Here is a 7,282-nt window from a genome sequence, read left to right as displayed (position 1 = left end):
CACAACTTATTCATCCCTAATTAGAGCAAGCTGGGTAATTAATTATGCATTCCGCCTTATTACTTCTGAGTTCCCAGATATTGTTTGTCTAAAAAGGGGGAGAAAGCAGGAGAGAGAAGCCTGAAAATGCAAAAAAAAAAAAAAAAAAAAAAAAAAAGGGTGATGTGTTTTGTCACATGCGCTATGCCATAATTCCCACCTGACAAACTAGCTGAATCAGTGGAAAATTGCGAGTTGTCAGCAGCAGAATAAACTGCTGTAATAGCTGATTAATGATCAGCACCTGTGACAGGTGCTGTACGGGACTGTAAACTTGGTTTGATTAACAGTCACTGGACGAATAAATATTAGTGACAGTCATCGGAGAGCAAGTTTGCTTGTTTTCTTCCCTGTTAACAAATCGTATGCATTAAAGTTATTGATATTTCTGTCTGAGACACTTTTTTTGTAGTTATCTGGCAACATTGGCAGTGAGTTGTAATAGACTGTGTTTGTTTCCGTTCTGTAATTTTATTTCAGAACTAAAATTGTATTTTGACAAGATGACCTGTAGGGGTTTAAATCTACCACGTATGGAAGAAAGACTAAAAAATAACAGGATTCACACTTGGTTTAATTTATGCTCACCTGCTAGTAATCTGTGTATGGGTGTGTGTACATGTACGCATATATGCATACATACACATATTCATTATATCCATTTACAAGTATGTACAATAACTATTAAGGAATGTTCATGCTAAAAAAAATAGACACAAACTTAGGGTGTGTGATGTTCAGTTATTTAAAAAAAATTTTGGTTTTTTTTTTCCAGAGTTGGATATTTTCTCTGGAAACGTTGGCAGTCTAAGTTCCCCCAATCCTGTGTCTCAATCCCAAACTGAAGGGAGCATTTTCCTGAGGCAGCTATTCAAAACTGCTGCCAGCTTGATTGCTTCTACTGAATTGAACAGTTACAAACAGATTGGTCAGGAGGTGATTAACCTGTTTGAGCTGACTGATTATTAACCAAGAGTCAAGTTTTGTGCATAGTCAAGCAAAGTGTAAAAGAAGGAACCCAGTCTTTTTTTTTTTAAGGTCATTTACCATGGTAAATACTAGTTTTGAATTGTGTATTTGAATATTGTAGTTTTGAATTGTGTATATAGTGGTTAGGATTGTGGGTTTTGGAGTCCTAAAGACCTGCTTGCAAACTTTGATCCTGCTAACTAGTTGTATGAGTTTGGGTAAATTACTTAATCTGTCTGATTTTTCAGCTTCTCAGCTACAAAATGGGAGCATTTTCAACCTATATTATAGTGTTACTGTGAGGATTAAATGAGATAATGTGTGTAAAGCATCCTAGCACAGTGCCTAGAATAGAAAGCACTTATTAATAATTAACATTTAATTATTATTAACACAACTGTTTGAAATGAGAACAAATTACCTTCAGTTTCCATTTCACATGATGAAATGTTTTAAGAACAACTAATTATCTTTTTCCTCCACATATTCCAAAATAATAACAAAAATTTTTTAAAAACAACTTTATGCTCACGTATCCCTGAGTGAAAATTGAGAAAAGATTAGTAATATCCCTGGGTAGTAGATATCCCAAGGTACTACTTTGATTTATTGAGATGTTTCTCAAAAGCACGAAAGTTGGAATTGATGAGGTGGGGCATAGGCTCGAATGTCTTCAGAAACTTCTGGGGTGATGGTAGAGACAGATCTGAGTAATGTTTATTTATCATAATTGAGATATTGAGATAGTAAAAAAAAACAAACATGAACAATAAAAATAACATCAAAGTAAATTCATTTTGATAATTTATTATATATCTACTTTAATATTAATCATCTAATAGAGAATGAAAATTGGGAAAGTATAGAGAGGCAGTATAGTGCAATTACAGTTTTTGAAACAGTGTTGAGCAGTAATAAAACTACCGTATTTCTAGGACATTAGGGAATATGTGCTTGTTAGGTTATAATTAATCAATATTTAAAGCCAATTTATCTAGATAAAAAGACAAAAATAAAGGCAGTTTATAGCTTCAGTTGTACCTATATTGATCCTAAGAACATTCTGGAAGTAGTTCTCATGAAGAATCATGTTTTTTAATAGTTTCTAATTTTTTTTAAATTTTAACAAATTGTGTCTTACAAAACTTTCGGGAAATATACTGATATTTAATTATTTTGTTTGGGAATCACAAAAGCAGTGGTTCTCAACTACCACATATTGGAATAACCTGGGAGAACTTTTTTTTTAAATGGAGATGTCAGGACCTACCACTAGGAGCCCCTTAGGCATTGGCATGTTTAAAAATTTCCCCAGGTGATTCGTGTGTATGTGTGTGTGTGTGTGTGTGTATCTTCAAGCTTTAGAACTGGGGATAAATATATAAAATTAGAAATTTATGTAATAACATTTAATGTAAAAAGTAAAAATTCCTTCACATTACAGAGCTATTATTGTGAAATGGCTGTCAGGAAACTTAAATGCATCTCACATGGGAGCTTTAGAGTTATTTGAAGTTTCTATTTGAAGTATCATGATGGAAATTCCTTTTTTTTTTTTAGTTAATCCAATCAGAGAAATATCTAATAATTTAACAGTAAGAGCGATATTCTGAATTCACCAACTCATTGTGTATCCCTAATTGGAATTGTAGGGTCAATTGTCTCATCTCACTGGGGAAAAATAAACCCATTTGAGGTGGCCACACCAGTTCTGTGGCTGACAGATGAACTAGATGGTGGCAGGGCTGATGGTGCTTGTGGCGTGCTTCCAAGTAGATAGCCTGCTGCACAAATTGTGACAGAAAATCAAGAGACCAGAATGTTGTTGCCATTTGGCACATATAAACATGGATTAAAAATCAGGTAGGGACTTCCCTGGTGGTCTAGTGGTTAAGACTCCACGCTCCCAGTGCAGGGGGCCCAGGTTCGATCCCTGGTCAGGGAACTAGATCCCGCATGCCACAACGAAGATCCTGCATGCTGCAGCTAAGACCCGGTGCAGCCAAATAAATAAATAAAGAATCAGGTAATAGGTACTCCACGCCTGCTTCCGTCTGTACTTATATCAACTAAGCTTTGATCATTCTTGCTGCATATGAGTGCGTGGTTGTAGGAGCGCTCATTGGTCTATCACTTCCTCATTGCTTCTCACAGTCAGACAACTCAGAAAACCATGTGAAATAAGTTGGAAATTGCCTGTTTGTCTAAAGCACTGATATTTCAGATTATGATACAGTTCCATTAGGGAGGTAGCTCTTTCTCTATTAACTTCTACATCTATGTTCTAGAATTCCTGAGTTCCTATAAAGTCTTAATTTAAAATTTTAATTATTAAAAACAACAAATGTAATCCATCTCTGGAAATTTAAAGAGGAGAAGTCTTACTTGGCACATGGGATTTTGGGGTGGGTGAACAGGTAATGCCTCACTTCAAGAATAACTTGATCCTATTGAATTTTCCATGGTCTAGAATGGGGGTGGGCAAACTATAGCCAGTAGGATAATTTGGCCTGCCACTTATTTTTGTAAGGCTTTGAAAGCTAAGAATGGTTTTCACATTTTTAAATGGTTAAAAAAATTTTTTTAATATTTTGTGACATGTGAAAATCATATGCTATTCAAATTTCAGTGTCCGTACATAAAGTTTTTTGGAAAATAGCTGTGCCTTTTTGTTTCCATTTTGTCTGTGGGTACTTTTGCTCTAAAATGGCAGAGTTTAGTAGTTGTAACAAAGACCATATATCCTACAAAACCTAAAATATTTACTTTTTAGTCCTTTCCAGAAGAAGTTTGCTTATCTTTGCTCTAGAGTAGTATTTCTCAATTTTTTAAAAAAATTGGGGTATAGTTGTTTTACAATGTTGTGTTAGTTTCTGCTGTACAGCGGAGTTCCCTGTGCTGTACAACAGGTTCTTATTAGTTATCTATTTTATGCATATTAGTGTATATATGTCAATGCAAATCTGGGATCTTTAAAATACAGATCTGATTCAGCAAGTCTAGAGTGGGTCCTGAGATTTGACTCTGAATTTCTAACAGTCTCTTGGGGATGCTGATGCTACCAGTTTGAAGACCACACTTTGAGAAACAAGGCTCTAGACTTTGGTCCTCACCACACAGGCTTCCAAGACTGGTAAGTCTGATCAAGAGATCTTTCAAGAATAGACTCATATTAACCAAGCTTACAAGATTGATGTAGAAACCTAGAAATCTAATTTGTTAATATGTTAATGAGAAAAAGGGTAGGGACTGATCCAGAATCTTCTGTTCCTAAGACATGCCACCTGAGATGCCAAATTCGAGCACAGGATAGGAATGGACAGGAAACAGTGAAAGCGAGTTGTGTATTTAGATTGTTCAAAGACTTCAGGCTAATAGCGATTTGCTAGCTCACTGCCACTGGCACCAGAGCGGCAGTTTAAAAATGTACCTGGGATTTGTTTTAATCAGGTATGGTTAGTGATATGCAGTCACACAGACATGGGAATGACTATCAGGGAAGAAGTTTTATATCCACAGATCCCTAGAAATAGGAGACGCAGCATGCTATGCAGGGGGCCACACAGGGAGGCACCAGGGTTGCTCAGGAGGCAGGAGCAAGGGGAAAACATGGGCAAGAGCCTTTATTGTGGTTTTCGAGGGAAGGAGTAGGTGAGGCAGGATAAGCAGGTTTAGGATGGGCTAGTTTGAATAACTTCAGCAGGCTCAGGGTTTAGGGACTGCCTCTAGTTTTCTGGTACTTGGCCCTGGGGTGATTAGGGCCGGTGGATAATGGGTCCAGAGTGTAAAAGCTAGATAAAGGAGGGAATTGGGGGTATGGGCTTTGAATATGGCGGTTTGCATATGAAAGTGTAGTCACTTTGAGTTGTTTGCTCTCTCTAGGAATTAGCACTGGGAGGGTCAGTCTCTCCAGTTTCAGTAAGGCCCTAGATGTCAGAATATCAGAAAACAGAGAAAATAAAAGGCATGATTAATACAGATGGGTCCTTGGGCCAGGGCACTCTTACCTAGGATGGTTATGGGATGGACACTGCCCATACACACCTCTTTGATTTCTTTTCTGTGTTTTTTTGTAGTTGTCCAACCTCCCTTCTAAGTGATACATTCTTCCTTCAGATCTGCTAATTCTTTTAGGTTACGGAGAAGTCCTTCTGGTCTGGGGATCCTTCAGCCTCTTGTAATTGATTTTGTATGTCAGTTATCAGTTCGACATGGCTCCAGTCCATCAAGTACTGATTACCTAGTTTAACGCAGAAAACAATCTTATTTTGCTCATACCTAGTTGGAGAGGAGGTTTTCTCAATAGTGTTAAATACAGACTACACTGTATTTACTGTGTATGATAACGTCACCTTAATATAGTACGACTATTTAAACGCCTGTAACGCCCTACTTCAGACCACGGAGCCCTCAGTCTTTTTCAGAGGGTGACCAGTTGCTGATGAGTGACATTTAAGTGGTGTATCTGAGTGGGGGCCATTTTTTTTTGACACTGCAGCTGCTAAGAGGATGGAGGTAACCCTGTAGTCATCTGTAAGCTTCTGGCCATAGCTCGCTTCTTCACAGAGATGTATACAAGCCATAGGGAGAGAAAAGTTGTGGCACATGCCTTTTGCACTATCAACTGTAACAGCTATAGGCTGATTCTGAGTGATCTTTCTGGGGTCCTGCCCCAGCCACTCTAGCCAAAGAGAATTGCTTGTAATTGCAGTAACTTCATCCCACCTCTCATTTACATCACACAGGAATTCCCTAGTCTTGGTTCACTGTTCATTATTATCTTGGGAAATTATGCCATGGCATCGTAAAGGATTTCCCTGCAAACTTCATTTTAAGTACACCATAATTCTCAAATCATGAGGAGTCACGTGGAGAGAGAACTGGATCTGAGTCCTCATACTAATTACTGTATGACCGTGACTGAATCACTACTCTTTGGCCATCAGTTTCCTTATCAAAAGTATAGAAGAATAATTTTGGATTACATGAATTCCACAGACCCTTCTAGCTTTGAAACACTAAGCTCAACCGAAATGTTTCTGTAAGATACACATAAAAATGGGGTTCATTTCTTTATTGCCCCATTCCTGGAATATGCTATATGGTACTTGGACCTCCACTTAGCTTTTACTTTTTTTTTCCCTGGTGCTCGCTCTTGTTACTTGTTTAAAAGTCTGTTCCAACTTTCTTCATCAAAAAGGAAAAAAGAGTTATAAATTTTGGGGGGTACATATCTTTGTATCCCCTAGCATTTTGTATGAAGGGGCCATCTGATAGATGTTGAAGTACATTACTGTGGGAGTGCCCTTGAAGCAAATAATTTGGGGGTAGCAGAATCTTAAAAGGTTGAGAAGTTGAAGCCCTGCAAAATAAGGCAGGACTTTGACAAGCTAGTTGACTGGATGTGTGACAGTTACCGGTGTTACATTGCACTAACTACATTTATAAAATTATAAAATGAGTTTGTTTCTCTGGAACATTGAAAAAGTAACTTGACTTTAAATTTCTTTATGCTCCATTATATTTCTGATGATTAAAGTAACTTCTGATAGTTCTGTAATTGGGTTCTATCTAAATCCTGTGAGGATCAAGGACATTTTTGCATTGTGATTGGGAATCTCCACATTATTCAAGGCTTGAGAAAGGAAGACAGTCCATCTAGAATAATGTCAATGCCATATCTACACGTTTTGTTGGATTTAAGAAAAAAAATTTCAGGAAATATATTTTCTTCTCTTAATGCATTTCCATTTATGTGCATTGTTTTTCATCTGAAACTAAAATGTAACAGTGGGTGAGGATGGGGGGAGCCGAGTATAGAATTGGTGCCAACAGATGCAAAAATGCCATGGAAATCTTTGGCCCAGAAATAAAAGCTTACCAAAATACATACACACAGTTGTTGGACTCTTGAACAGATACACAGCCGTCTGTATAGACAACAGTGCTGTTGGCCAAGAGTCCCGGAGGCAAGCCAACCTCCCATCCAGATGCCACTGCCAGTGAGGAACCATTTGGCATCTAGTTATCTGGCTGCCAGGCTTCTTTCCCACTCTTTGGCATGGGTTTTTACAGGGGCTGCTCAAGTAAATTAAGACTCGGAAGAGTTCTGTATTATCAATAACATGCTGCAACAATGGTGTGCTATTTGAATAATGCTTTTTTAAAAAGAACTGAAGTAGAGTTAACTTACAATATTTTATTAGTTTCAGGTATATAACATAATGATTCATTATTTTCATAGAGTATGTACCACATCAAGTTATTCCAATAT

At 37.4% G+C, this 7,282-nt stretch overlaps 1 non-coding gene across 1 annotated transcript; it reads left to right on the top strand.

The window, feature by feature from the left end:
* Positions 1 to 2,880: 2,880 nt before the first annotated feature.
* Positions 2,881 to 2,953, top strand: TRNAW-CCA (transfer RNA tryptophan (anticodon CCA)). Its single transcript has one exon. It is a non-coding gene; the product is annotated as a tRNA-Trp (tRNA).
* Positions 2,954 to 7,282: the final 4,329 nt, after the last annotated feature.

Source organism: Balaenoptera acutorostrata, chromosome 4 (genome assembly GCF_949987535.1).
Source record: "Balaenoptera acutorostrata chromosome 4, mBalAcu1.1, whole genome shotgun sequence".
NCBI lineage: Eukaryota > Metazoa > Chordata > Mammalia > Artiodactyla > Balaenopteridae > Balaenoptera > Balaenoptera acutorostrata.
This window is presented reverse-complemented; position numbering and strand designations above follow the sequence as displayed.